The sequence below is a fragment of the Motacilla alba genome, chromosome 27, assembly GCF_015832195.1.
Source record: "Motacilla alba alba isolate MOTALB_02 chromosome 27, Motacilla_alba_V1.0_pri, whole genome shotgun sequence".
NCBI classification, from domain to species: Eukaryota; Metazoa; Chordata; class Aves; order Passeriformes; family Motacillidae; genus Motacilla; species Motacilla alba.
This window is the reverse complement of record NC_052042.1, coordinates 1,570,273-1,583,886: the sequence shown is the minus strand read 5'-3', so window position 1 is coordinate 1,583,886 and position 13,614 is coordinate 1,570,273.

The window sequence follows — 13,614 nt, the reverse complement described above, 5'->3', positions numbered from 1 at the left end:
TGTTAGAGGACATTTATTTTAACAACAGAAACACCAACAGCCAGGAGGAGGAAGGAGGCAAATCCAGGCTGGCACAAAAAGCAGGAAAGGCTCATTGAATCCACTTTAACTCCATCAGTGAACCAAAATTAAGTGTCTCTCTCAGCTCGACCATCTCCCACAGTAATTTCTGCATTAAAATAAACGGCTCCTGCCACAACAGGGAATTGCAGCACAGGATAAGCTCACAGTTGTGTCCCCTCCCTGCCCGTGTCATGTTACACTGTCGCTGGTTTGACTGAGAGACGAACTCTCCGGTTTGGCTCATGTAACACCAGACACAGAAAGAGCTCATTCATCAACGGGATCCCAAGATGCTCTTGCAACATCACGGGGAAAAGCTGCTGCTTTGCCAAGTTTAGACGGGGACCTGATTCTCTTCTCTGTGCACCGGGCTCAGACATGTCTTAACAGATCAAAGAATTGTCATGGGTAAGAGCAGACACTCTCTTGCTAGATAGAAGCAACCTCACTCCTACCTTGTGAGATTAAGGAAAAGCTTCTTCTTTTTTTAATGTAAATGCACACTTTAAAAAATCACTTCTTAAAAAATAAGAAATCAATGTCTTTATTAAGAAAAACAGGTCTGAGGAGAATCTTTCATCCCCTCCTGCTCACAGGACACTCATTCTTCCCCCACTTCCAGAGGCATTCAGAGACAGCTGGGTAAGGAGCCTGGGTAGGGCTGTGTCACCTGGAGCCACATGCATTGTTCTATATTTTTTCAGCAGGATGCAAAATTTCACTGCCTGTCTCACCAAAGCTGCACAGGGGATTTTCAAAAATTCAAAGATCACCTTTGCCAGTGATACCATTTTTAGGACTGTGCCCTCAGCTCCTGGACACTGGGAACAGCTTCTCTATTACCAGCTCTATATTTGTCCAGTTAAGAGTGAAGGGTCCAGCAAATACCTGCAAACAGCTGCAGCCATTGGGATGGATCCCCTTCCCACCTTCCTGCAGCATCACCCACCAGGAGGTGTTAGATTCATGAGCTGCTCTGGGAGCCCAACCCTTGAGTCACCTGTGCTGTGACAATTCCAACCTGCACATGGCACAAGGACTTGTCCAAGGGATACCTTGAGTCCTCCTCAAAGACTGTAGAGGGTTCACCTTCCACAGAAAGCATTCCAGAGAAGGGAAGAGAGCTGGGAAGGGTCTGGAGCACCAGGAGCAGCTGAAGGAGCTGGAGGGGCTCAGCCTGGAGAAAAGGAGGCTCAGGGGGGACCTTCTGGCTCTGCAGAACTCCTGAGAGGAGGGGGCTGCCAGGGCGGGTCAAGCTCTGCTCCCAGGGAAAAAGGAGCAGGACAAAAAGAAACAGCCTCAAGTTGTGCCAGGGAAGGGTCAGGTTGGATGTTGGGGAAAATTTAATCATGGAAAAGTTGTCCAGCCCTGGGACAGCCTGCCCAGAGCAGGGGCAGAGTCACCATGCCTAGAGTGACTTAAAAGGTGTGTGAATGTGGCATATGGGGGCATGGGTTAGTGGTGGGCTTGCCAGTGCTGAACGAACAGGTGGACTCAACCTTAGAGGGCTTTTCCAACTGAAATGTTTCTATGATTCTGTGATCCTTAAGGAAGATTTGGGCAGGATGGTGCTGGAAAATCTGCTGAGCTTCTGAGATTGTGTTTACCCCAGCTCTCAACCACAGGTCAGCTGGAGCTGGCAGGGCTAATTCAGCTACTGCAGGTTCATTTGGTGGCTGGATATTGAATTTCTGGACACTGCAATGGCTCTGGCTCTGAGCCAGAGAGAGGTGAAGGAAGGCAGAGGGCTGTCCTGGACATGCTTTCCTGTGTCACATCTCAAGCAGGTGAAGACAAATCCATCCAATCCCCTGGGAGCTGTGGGCAGAGATAGATGGGGGCGCTGTGCTCCAGGTCATGTTCTTTGACACTGAAATGCTCATTAATGAGGCAGCTTTAATCAGACCCATTAATGGGGTAGATCAAAGATCATCTGGCAAGCACCTTGGCACCAGCTGGCATCAGAGCAAGGACTCCCCAGCAGAAGCTTCTGGAGCTGAAGCCACTCCCTGTGGCTGCTGCCCCTGGACTGCTGCTGCCCCCATGGTAGCTCCTGGTTTGGGGACAAGTGCACAGGGGGGACTCAAAGGTCCCTGTGACCCCCGTGGGAGGATCCCCCAGTGGCACTGCACCCACCAGCCCCTCTCAGCCGTTTCTGCAGGAATTATTGATTTTGCAAATGAGAATTTGGGTATTTGCACCAGCAGTGCCGGGAGGAGGCTGGGCTGGTCCTGGTCACTCATGTCTCTGCTCCACATCCCTCTGTGCCTGACAAACCAGCAAACCCAACCAGTGCCCAGGTCTCTTCCAGAAACAATGACCTCATGTTGAAGCCATTGAGCATGTGATTTCCCAGCCCGACAGTGAGAGCCTCCCTCCTCCAGAGGGAGAGGAGCTGTGCAGGAGCCAGCTGGGATTCAGCAGGAAAGGCTTTATCCTCTCTCCAAGGACATGGGGTCCAAGCAGGACTCTGCCCAGGAGATGGGACTGCCAAGGCACCATGCAGGAAGCAGACTGCACCCTTCAGAGAAGAAAAGCCCTTAAAGCTTCGAATCTGTCTGAATTTTGAGCATCTTGAAACTTCAGATCTCTCTGGATTTTGAGCTAATTTCCTGGCAAATTCACTTATTTCTCTCCGAGTTGTAAAAATGTGGATGGATATTTCCAAAGAAGGAGTTTGAATTGGGGCAGAGGGGCTGCACCTGCAGCCTGTGGTTTGGCACATTGAGGTGAGGGAATGTGAGGAAGTCTCCCACTGGTGAACCCCAAACTCCGTACAGCACCTGGCACCTGGCTCTGATGGGGACAGACAGTGTGGCTGAGCTCCATGGCAGCAGGATCAGGCTTTGTTCTGCTGCCAGCTTCTTGCCAGCACCTCATGCCTTGTCCCACTTTCCCTCAGCCTCGTGATTTGCAGAGGGAAGGGGGGAGCAGCTCGGTCACTGAGCTCCTGGCCCAGCTCAGGTCCCACGTGGATGTCTCACAAGGATCCCCTTTGATCCCAGCACAGCCAGGAGGCTCCAGGAACGAGGACAGAGGCCACGAGCGCTGCAGAATAATTAATCCAAGAGAGGGAACCTACTGGGAACTGCTGTCTGAGACAAATCCCAGTCTCGGGAGACTCAGGTGGGCTTCTCCAGCCGGGACAGACAAGTTTGTGGCTCGGAGGGCCTGGCTGGGAGCAGAGTTTCCCTGAAATCCTCATGCTTCTCTTTCCTGAAAACTCCTCTCTGCAGATTAGCAGATGTCTTTGTTGGAGCCCTGGGCCCCTGCCAAGGATTACTGTAAACACTTGGCGAGGTGCAGCCTCTTGGCACCCGCTCCATGTGGGGGGAGCGCAGGTCACCTCGCGAGTGCCACTTGGGTGTTCACACTCACACAGAAGCTGTTAACTGCAAACAGCCCAGGCAGGGCCAACACAGCTTCAGCTTGCATCCCTGAAACAACACCAATATTTTGGTTTTCCCACCTTTCTTACCAAGGAGAAGTGAAGGGGTGAACTGGGAGATGCTGTTCCCATACCTGTGAATTCCGAGTACAAGATGGCCATCGGAGTGAAGACAAAGTCTGCTGCTGCCAGGTATAAGAAATGCAAAAGACCACAATAGAAACTGATGTTTGATCAAGGGTCAGTGCAGGCCTGAGTGGCCAGGAGTTCCTGCTATGACACTGGGAACTGCTCACCCTGTGTGGGATCAGGAGAGGGAGGTGAGAGAAGATCTAACCTGTCATGGGATCCCAGAGCAGTCTGGGTGGGAAGGGGCCTCAAAGCCCATCCAGTGCCACCCCCTGCTATGGGCAGGGAAACCTTCCGCTATCCCAGGTGGCTCCAAGCCCTGGCCTTGGACACTTCCAGGGACCCAGGGACAGCCCCAGCTGCTCTGGGCACCCTGTGCCAGGGCCTGCCACCCTCACAGGGAACATTTCCTTCCCTATATACCACCTAACCTGTCCTCTGGCACAGGTCCCTGTGTCCTTTTCCTCCATCCCAAAGTCCCTCTCCAGCTCTCCTGGAGCCCCTTTAGGCAGTGGAAGGGGCTCTAAGTACATCCTTCTCCAGGCTGGACACCCCCAGCTCTCCCAGCCTGTTATGGGGTGAGGATTTGGTTGCAACCACACAGGGACTAAGTGAGAGCTCCAGAGGATTCCCTCACTTAGGGCTGGAGTAAAGACCTGTGTGACCTGTTTGCCCAGAAGCCATCACTGGAGGACTCTGCCCTCCCAGGTGTGTCACCTGCAGGACTATCATGCTCAGCTCCAACTCCCCAGTTCCTAAGACCACACTTCAGCCCTGTGTTCCAACGCAGGTCTGACTGTGAAGAAAACATTGCAGGGACAGCACTGAAATGACTCAGATTTGAAGAAAAACCTCTTCTAGCAAAGGCCTGGAGCCCCAGTTCTGACTGTCAGTACTGAGCCTGCCAATGCCTTAATGAGCGGCTCCAACAATTAATTACCCCCCCTGTAAAGAATGTGCTGTTTCCCAGTTCCACACATCTCTGTTGGCCAACAGCTTTGGCGTATGTTCTTCCTCTGCCCTGCCAGATGGAAGAACCCTCCCATGTCAAACTTCTGCTCCCCCATGGGAACTGCCAAGGTTCCAGTCTTTCCTGAGCTGTGGGAGGCACCACAGGTGTGGGATCCCAGTTTTGTTCCATGCTTCCCCCTGGTTTCCAAACCTGCTGACGTGAGCTCCCAGGCTGGCTGTGGTCCCTCATCCCATTCCTAGATCCTGATTTTCCCATCCTAAGTCAAACTTATACAGTCTCTGATCCTATACATTGGAACTGTGTGCAGTTCTGGGTCTGAACATTTGAGAAGGATGGGAAAGCCCTGGAATGTGTCCAGAGGAGGAGAACCAAGGGGCAATGGGCTGGAAGACATGGAGAGAAGGGGGCTGAAGGGTGATCTCATGGCTCTGTGCAGCTTCCTGAGGAGAGGATGTGGAGATAGAGCTGCTGAGCTTTTCTCCTTGGGATCCAGGCACTGGATGCCTGAGAATGGCTCAAAGCTGCACAGGGAGAGGGTTAGACTGGACATTGGGAAGCATCTTTACCAAGAGGTTGGTCAGGCACTGGGATGGGCTTCTTGGAGAGGTGGTCAATGCCACAAACCTGCCAGTGTTGAAGAGGCGTTTGGACAGTGCCCTTGACAATGTACTGTAACTTCTGGTCATCCCTGAAGTGGTCAGGCAGTCAGGCAGTTGCAGTAGATGGTCACTGTAGGTCCCTTCAAACTCTCCTCTCCTCTCCTCTCCTCTCCTTTTCTGGGCTATATAAACATTTGTGTCACCCTCTCCAACACTCCTTTTCATTCACATCCAGCTCCCAAAGTGACAGTGGTGGCACTGGTCTCATGTACAGCCTCTGCTGCCTCCTAGCATGGATCCAAACACAGCCCCAGGTATGCCCATCCCCACTGCCCCATCCTGCCCTGGCTTGCAGCCCCTTCACTTGGGGGATCCCAGGGCAGGACCTGAGCCCCATTTCCTGATGGAGCAGCTCCATCTTGTGCCATCCTTAGCCAGGGGGCACACCATGAACCCAGCCCTGCCCTGGTGCAGGGTGGCGTGGCCAAGCTGAGGACCTGAGTCAGACCAGGACACATGCAGCAGCTCCCCCACTCAGAAGGTCCCACTATCCATGATTTCTATTCCTGCAGGCGTCAGAGTGAGCTGGTGCCAAGGAAGAGGCTACACAAGCCTCTCCTGACTCTTTTAGTGAGGATGAAGGCCACCAGCCATGCAGGAGGCTCCCCAGGCCTCCCCAAGCATGGAAGAATGTAGGGAGGGGAGATCAGAGTGCTGCGGAGCAGTAGGGGGTTCTGAGCCTTTTCTGCCTGGTGGCACTAAGAGAAAGGGGACAGGAGGAGGAAATAACCTGAGGAGAAACTTCCTGTGTGTTTGTATTGGGAGTTAATGACTTCCTGAGCTCTTTGGGCAGCCTTGAGCTGATCACAGCAAGCCTGTGGGACAAGGGCAGTGAGCAGGGATGGACACCAGGAAGAAGTCACTGGTGGCAGGGCACTGCGGTGCCAGCTGCCCATCCTGTCAGTCCTGCCATCACAGCTCGGCAGATCCCAACCCTGTAACCCCAAACACCCCTGGGAGTCACAGGGAGACTGCAGGAGCTGCTGGCCAAGCCACGGTAGGAGTCACCCACCAAACACTTGGTTTTGGCTTTGTTTGGAGCCCAGCAAGTCAATACCTGCTTCTTGACTCCTTCCACCTTAAACATTTACCTGCTGCTCTTCCCCCCGTGCTTCCTGCTGGGAATTTCTCTTCGTTAATGATCTGGAGGTGGGACACAGCCTTTACACAGGAACCGGGTGAGCCGCAGATGGAGCAGAGGGTTGTGCTGCCATCCAGAGGGGCCCGAGGAAATGAGCTGGCAGCAACTTCGTGCAGTTCCACGTCTTTTATTTTCCTCTGGCCCTTGGGTTCTTCTAGTTCAGACTCCCTGCCCTCGTGTCTTTTCTGTGCCACGCTGTCCTTGCTTTACCCTACTTCAGCAAGTTCTGGCTGCCTCATGCACACAGAGACCTGAGGAGGCTGAGCCCAGCTCCCTCTCAAACAACTGCCCTCAATCACATCACTTTAAATCCACAAAACTCCTCTCTGCCTGGGCCATCAAACATTTGCTGTTCATGAATTCTGGTAGCCAGAAGTAAAGTCAGACAAGTCCTGGACTCCACGGTCCAGGACAAAGCTCCTTCCTTCCAAGCTGGTTGGAAACCACTCAAGTGGACATCCAGGTCCTTTCTGTGGCTGTTCTATTTCTTTAGAATCTCTGCTGAGCTATGCCCACAGAATCCCAAAATGCTCTGAGCTGGAAAAGACCTTAAGGACCACCAGTTCCACCCCCTGCCATGGGCAGGGACACCTCCCACTAGACCAGATCAGTCAAAGGCCTGTCCAGCCTGGCCTGGGACACTTCAGGGGTTATGGGGCAGCCACAGCTGCTCTGGGCACTCTGTGCCAGGGCCTCACCACCCTTGATTTTGGGTTTTGTATTTTTTGGTCTCTTCTGCACAGCCATTGACAGTTTTCCCAGGAACTGGAGCGCAGAGGATCTGAAGGTTGTTGCTCACAGTCTCTGCTGTACTTGGCCATGTTCAGCTCCTGTCTGGGACTGTTCTCACACAGCCAGGAGAGCCCCAGGCTCTGGCTGCTGCACTGAGGTGGTTGGGAAGAAGCTTTTTAACATTTGCAGCACAATTTTTGAATGACTGATTGGGAAAGTTCAGGCCCTTAGGATTCCTTTTGCTCAGATAACACGGTGTTGGATGATGAATGGATGATTGTCACACTGAGTTCTGCTGGTACAACACAGCTGAGCTCAGGGTGCCAGTTTGTGTTAGATCCAGGGATTTTGAAGATTTTGAGATAAAGAAAATGCCTATGTAGATTTTTGACATTCTTTTGGCATTGGGAACCCAGGTGTCTGTGAGGGATCTTCCCAAGCATTTCACTGCATCTTAGATAGCTGGAAACCTGCCCCTTAAATTAGCATTCCCACTTGGAATGGCACATCATTGCAGCTGGCATAACCTGGGATGGGATAGAATAAAATGGAAGATAAATAGAGAGGAGTAAAATTAAAATAGAATGGAGTGGAATGGAATAGAATAAAATAAAAGAATAGAATAGAATAGAATAGAATAGAATAGATAGAATAGAATAACTTTGGGGGGGGGCAATACAAGAAGACTGTAATTATTCTTTAAAGATTTTTTTTCTGATAGGTAAATTAGGAGCTTTTTTTTTTTTTTTTATGGTCAGGATAAGCAGCATCATATCCAGGGGCCACGGTGTGGTCTGGCACCTCCTCCCTTGGCCCAGGGGAGGGCAGGAAATGGGGGGGCTGCTGCAGGTGAAGGTGCTCTGTGTTATTGCTTGAGGCAGCTGTAGAAGCAAGAGAGCTGATGGACAAGGGAGACTCAATAAATCACCTGTTTCATGAAAACCACCAAGTTCAGGATCCTTTAGGTCACATCGGTAGGGATGAGGCGTTCTGATGGAGCTGGATATTTATATGATGCAACACTCGTGGTTTCTGAAGCTTGGACAAAGGTGGTTGGTCCTTCCAGAGCTGCTTTGCTGCCTTTGCTTCCCGTCCTGTGCTTTTGCAACCCTCACACAATGCCAGGTGAGTTTGGAATTCCTTGGCAGATCCCACAGCAGATCCCACCTCCAAGGTCTGGGATGGGAACTTGCTCCTTCTTTCTTACAACACATCCTGAAAAAAACTCCCTTGTTTTGCTAGCAGTGAGGATTAAAGGAAATCTAGAAAATGTGATCTCTGAGGGAAAAGTAAAAGAATTGGGTTGTTTGTAGCAGAGGAGCAGAGCAGAGGCAGCTGGGGATGAGCTGACCTCCAGCCTCCCCTTTGCAGCTGCACTTCCTGCCCTGCTGGGATAACCCTCCTCCAATAAATAAAAGGCTGCCATGGAAAAGAAGGGAATAAACTGCTCTGTGTCTGTCTGGAGAGGATGAGGAATCACAGAGTGAGGCTGCAGGGAGAGCTTTAATCAGACTTTGGGGACGGGCTGAGTGTAAACACAGCCCTGGGCCAGGACAGAGCCGCTGTGCCGGGGTTCCGTCAGCGGCGGTTTTAGGAGGGAAGAGCACAAATTAAACAAACATCCATCATGAGGGGTTTAAGCTGCACTCACCCTGCATCGGATCAGGGAGAGCAGCAATTGCTCCAGGCACCCCTCCAGCTCTGCTTGCTCTGCTTCTCTGCTGCTGTTCCCAACAATCTCATGGCTCCAGGCAGGTGAAAACTGCTCTTGGCCTGGAACTGGATCCTTCTCTTCGAGAGTGGATGTTTGGAGAAGGGGTTTGCTCCCACCCCTGTGACTTTCCAGCTGCCTGGATGCAGGAGCAGTACTGCTGGGCTGCCTCAGGCCCACAGCAGGTGGGGGAGGATGAAGAACTGTGCTGGGGACAGTGAGGAGGGACCATGGAGCTGGGTGAGTGTTGCCAAAGATTTTCACACTATAAAAACTTTCCTTTTGTTTCTTTAAGGAATTTGAATGGATGTTATGCACTGGGGCAACAGGGTAACAACTTCTCAGCATTGTGCTGTAAAGCCAGAGTACAGGAGCCTGAGATTTCAGTGGTCAGCCTGGGCTTCCATCCCTTGTCATAGAATCCCAAAATGCTGTGGGTTGAAAGGGACCTGAAAAATGATCCAGTGCCACCCCTGCCATGGGCAGGAAACCCTCCACTATCCCAGGCTGCTCCAAGCCCTGTCCAACCTGGCCTTGGGCACTGCCAGGGATCCAGGGGCAGCCCCAGCTGCTCTGAGCACCCTGTGCCAGGGCCTGCCCACCCTCACAGGGAACAATTTATCCCAATATCCCACCTGACCCTGCCCTCTGGCAGTGGGAAGCCCTAATCCTGTTCCTCCATCCCTTGTCCAAAGTCCCCCTCCAGTTTTCTTAGGCAGTTTTCTTTCCCCATAAGCACTGGAAGGAGTTTCTAAGGTCTGCCTGGAGCCCTTTGCTCCTGAGCAGCCTGTTTTGTGCTGGCCATGGCTCAGTGCCACATCTCCAGGAGAGCAGGGATGGGGTTTTATCGAGGAAGCTGCAGAATCAGCTGCAGTCAGACCTGGTGAACATCTCAAGATGTTTCCCTTCTGTTCAACTGCGTCTGGTGGTTTTGGCTGGATTCCCAGCCCTCTTCAGCCTGGGGAATCACAGGTCTGGATGTAAATAGAAGTGGCTCATAGGGAAGCTTTGTCGTGGGGCAATTCCTTCCTGGAGAGGAAACAAAGCTGTTGGATGCTGCTGAGGGACAGGGCAGCTCCACAACCCCTCATGCTGCCTCAGGCTCCTCCACCCTCCTCTCCCAGGAGCACAAACATCCTCAAGAGGATTCTCAGGAACAGCTTTGGGAAAGATTTCCCCTTATGAGAAGCAAAGGCCTTGAGGACTCTGCTTCACCTGGGTTCTTTCACAGGGTGCCTGGCTCTGCACACACTGACCTTAGAGGGGATGTTAATGTTTTCCCACTATAAATGTTCATGTATTTGTGCAACAGCCACATTGCAGTCTTGGGAAGTCTCACACCATATCCACTTTAATTACAAAAAGCCTGGGAAGTGAATATTTCATTTGTTTACAGTTTGACATCCTCCTCCTTGGCTCAAGACCATAAGAGCAATGTGTGTGTGTGTTGGGTTGGAAATTTTGATGTGTTGTCTAATTGTCTTTATAACTTCCCTTTTTGAAAAAATAGAGAAGAGGAAAGGGCACAGTTACCCCCTCACCAACGGTTACTGCTGGGGCAGCCCACGGAGCCATTTACCAGCAGGGGAATTGTGGAAAGGAGGAAGAGGCCCTGCCTCATGAAATAGAAAAAATACCAGAGGAAGCTGAGTAAGAAGAAATGAAGAATCAATAGAAATTACCAAAAGCAAAATTCATTCAGTTTTTAAAGAGAGACCTGGCAGGTGAGCAGTTAAAGCATCAGAGAACAACCCGATAAAATCCCAGAATGGTTTGGGGTGGAAGGCACCTTAAAGCCCATCCAGGGAGCTTTCCCACGTTCCACCATCCCAGGTTGCCCCAAGCCCTGTCCAACCTGGCCTTGGACACCTCCAGGATTAGGGCAGCCACAACACCCTCATCTCTCCCAGCCTATCTCCAGAGCAGAGGAGCTCCAGCTCCCAGAGCATTTTTAGAGAAATCTCTGTGTTTGTCTGTTTTGTCCTCCTTTTCATCATTCCACCCCAGGCAGAAGCAACATCCCAGAGACGTCTGTGCAAGCCTCGGGTGTGGTCCAGAGCTGTGATTTGAGGTGCCCAGAGCAAGCAGGGTGGCCCTAGTGGCTGATGTCCTGCCTGCACTCAGGCACAGAGCTGCCATCGTGTGCCCAGCCCTGGGCAGAGCTGCAGGGCCACGCTCACCCCAGCAGCCCCTGAACCTGGTCAGGGGGGGATTTCAGCCGTCAGAAGTTGGGGGGATGCTGGACCCCCAGGGCCCCTCCTTTGGGCACCACAACAATGGGGATGTGGTGCCCTGGCTGAGCCAGCCTCTGATTTCTTTTGCCTGGATATCAGCAGTGTCGCTTTTGCTGTCCTCAGTGGCCTTTTGGCCATGCCATGGCTCAGTGCCACACCTGCAGCTGGCACATGGCCAGCACACACCTCCCACACTGACCTGCTCTGGGTCCCAGAGCAAACCCAGCCCCGACCCTGCCCCCCTGGTTTTTGGGATCAGGTAAAACTCAGTCCAGTCCCTAACAGCAAATCCTCTGAGGATTTGGACAGCTGGCTGGTGTCCTGCCCTGGCACAGGGACTTTCTCCACAGCCCATTTTCAGTTCATCTCTGGCAGCACCCCAGAGAGAGGACAGCTGCTCATCCCTCCTCACCCTTGGGACAAGAAGCAGCAGTTTTTACTGGGCTTTTCCTCCATTTTGCACAAAGCAGCTCCACTCCTTGTTTTCCAAAAGCTTTTAGGATCGTGTACTACAAAGTCTCCAGCCAGAGGTGTACATCCCACAGCTGTGTCCTGCAGATGAAGACTTGGTTTGGGTTCAGATCTGAGTTTTGGAAAGGCTAACACCATCCTGAGCACAGGCAACAGGAATGGCACAAGTCCATCCTTGAGGACAGCAAACTGTGAGAGCCCTGGTCCTCCTCCAGGGGAGGAGGACAAAAGTCTTTGTTAATTGATCCGGGATCCACAGACTGATAAAAGCACCATGTTTGTATTTAACCCCTCCACTTCCTCAGCCTGCCTGGGATTCTGTTTTCTACTACCAACAGACCTGAAAAAGCTAATAGAAGAAATCAACAACACCACAAATTAATCCTGAAAAGCCCTTTTAGGCCCAGCTGCTTTTGGGTTCATCCTCCTACTTCTGCCAAAGCTGCTTTTTGGGGTGACAGATGAAAGCAGTTTTTTTGAAGGGTATCCACATGGTGTGTGCAGCTTCAACAGGCACTTCCCCTCTAGGAATAAATCATCACTTTCAGTTTTTTAACCCAGGATTTGCATCCAGGTGTTTCCCACAGGTTGGAGGAGGAAGTCAAAATTGTGAACAGAAAGTGCAAGTACTAAAAAAACCAGCAAATACAGACTTTTGTGGGGGTCTGGCACAAGGGCCCCTGCCTGAGCCTGGGTGTGCCAGGGGCTGCCCATTCATAAGGAATTTGGGCTCCACCAACCCCATGGCAGCAGATTTCCCTCTTCCCCCAAATGGGACTCTAGAAAATCTTTTGAGAGGTCACTTGATGCATCTTGTGCTTCAGATCCCTATTTAGTAACACTTAGATTGCAAAAGCCCTCTGAGATCATGAGGTCTTATCCTTCTCCATGGCACTGCCAATGCCACCACTGACCCATGTCCCCAAGTGCCACATCCACAGGGCTTTCTAATCCTCCCAAGGACGGGGACTCCCCCACTGCCCTGGGAACAGGATGTTTCTTACACAAGAACTCTCAATTCCAAAATCAGTAGGACTATCAGGACAAAATAAAGGGGAGAGGCAGGGGTTGTGCGGGGAAGGAAAGACAAGATAAACAGGAAAAAAAGAGCAAATAAAGATGCTGAAGAATAGACTACAGAGAGCTGAGGGTCCACTGAATCAGTGGTGAGGTGAAGATCAAACGGATGCACCTGAGACACCACAGAACTTCAGCAGGGTTTGGGCTGGAAAGGCCATTCAAGCCCACCCAATCCCACCCCCTGCCATGGGCAGGGACATCTTCCACCATCCCAGCTTACTCCAAGCCCTGTCCAACCTGGCCTTGGACACTTCCAGGGATCCAGGGGCAGCCACAGCTTCTCTGGGCACCCTGTGCCAGCCAATATTTTGCCTCTCTAGAGCCCAGTTGAGCTACAAGGTTTTGGGTAGGAAAAGGTCCATTGATAACCCCAAATCTCCTGCCCTGGGCAGGAGCCTGCCCTGGTGATCTTTCCCAGCATCTCCTCTGCTCCAGCTGCTTCCCCTGGGAGCTGGTGATGGCTCCAGGCTCAGTTTCCCCTCCAGGCAGTGATCCCACACACAATTTCTGCAGGGCTTAAGAAGCCAGACAGTCACGCTTCATCAGAGCAGCTCCACATGCCACCCTCCCAGCAGCAGCTGGGGCTCCAAATACAGAAAAAAAAGAGGAGAGGAGAAAGGGCAACAGCTCCAGGCTGTCTGCAGGGACAAGAAGCACTGAATGAATGCTCTTCTTGGTTTTTCTTTGCTGTAGCACAAGAGAAAACACCAACAGGATGATGAAGCTCCCAACCAGATGTATCAGAGGGGGTGGAACCCTCCCCCTTCCCGAGCTTTTGGGGCAGGTGGACAGACCCCAGCCAGGAATGCTGGAGGTAAGAACAGCCTTGGCAGGAGCCTGGGTGTGTCCTCAGGTTCAGCCACAGCTTTTTTTTCAACAAAGGCTTGGACTTTCCTATAGGATTTGGCCTCAAATCCATAGATTTGAGCCAATCCTAATCAACCTAAAGAGTCAGGGCTGCCAGGACAGAAACTGAGCCGAAGCTCTTCAGCAGAGGGTGTGACAGCAGGGACATCAAAACTCAACCCTCAGT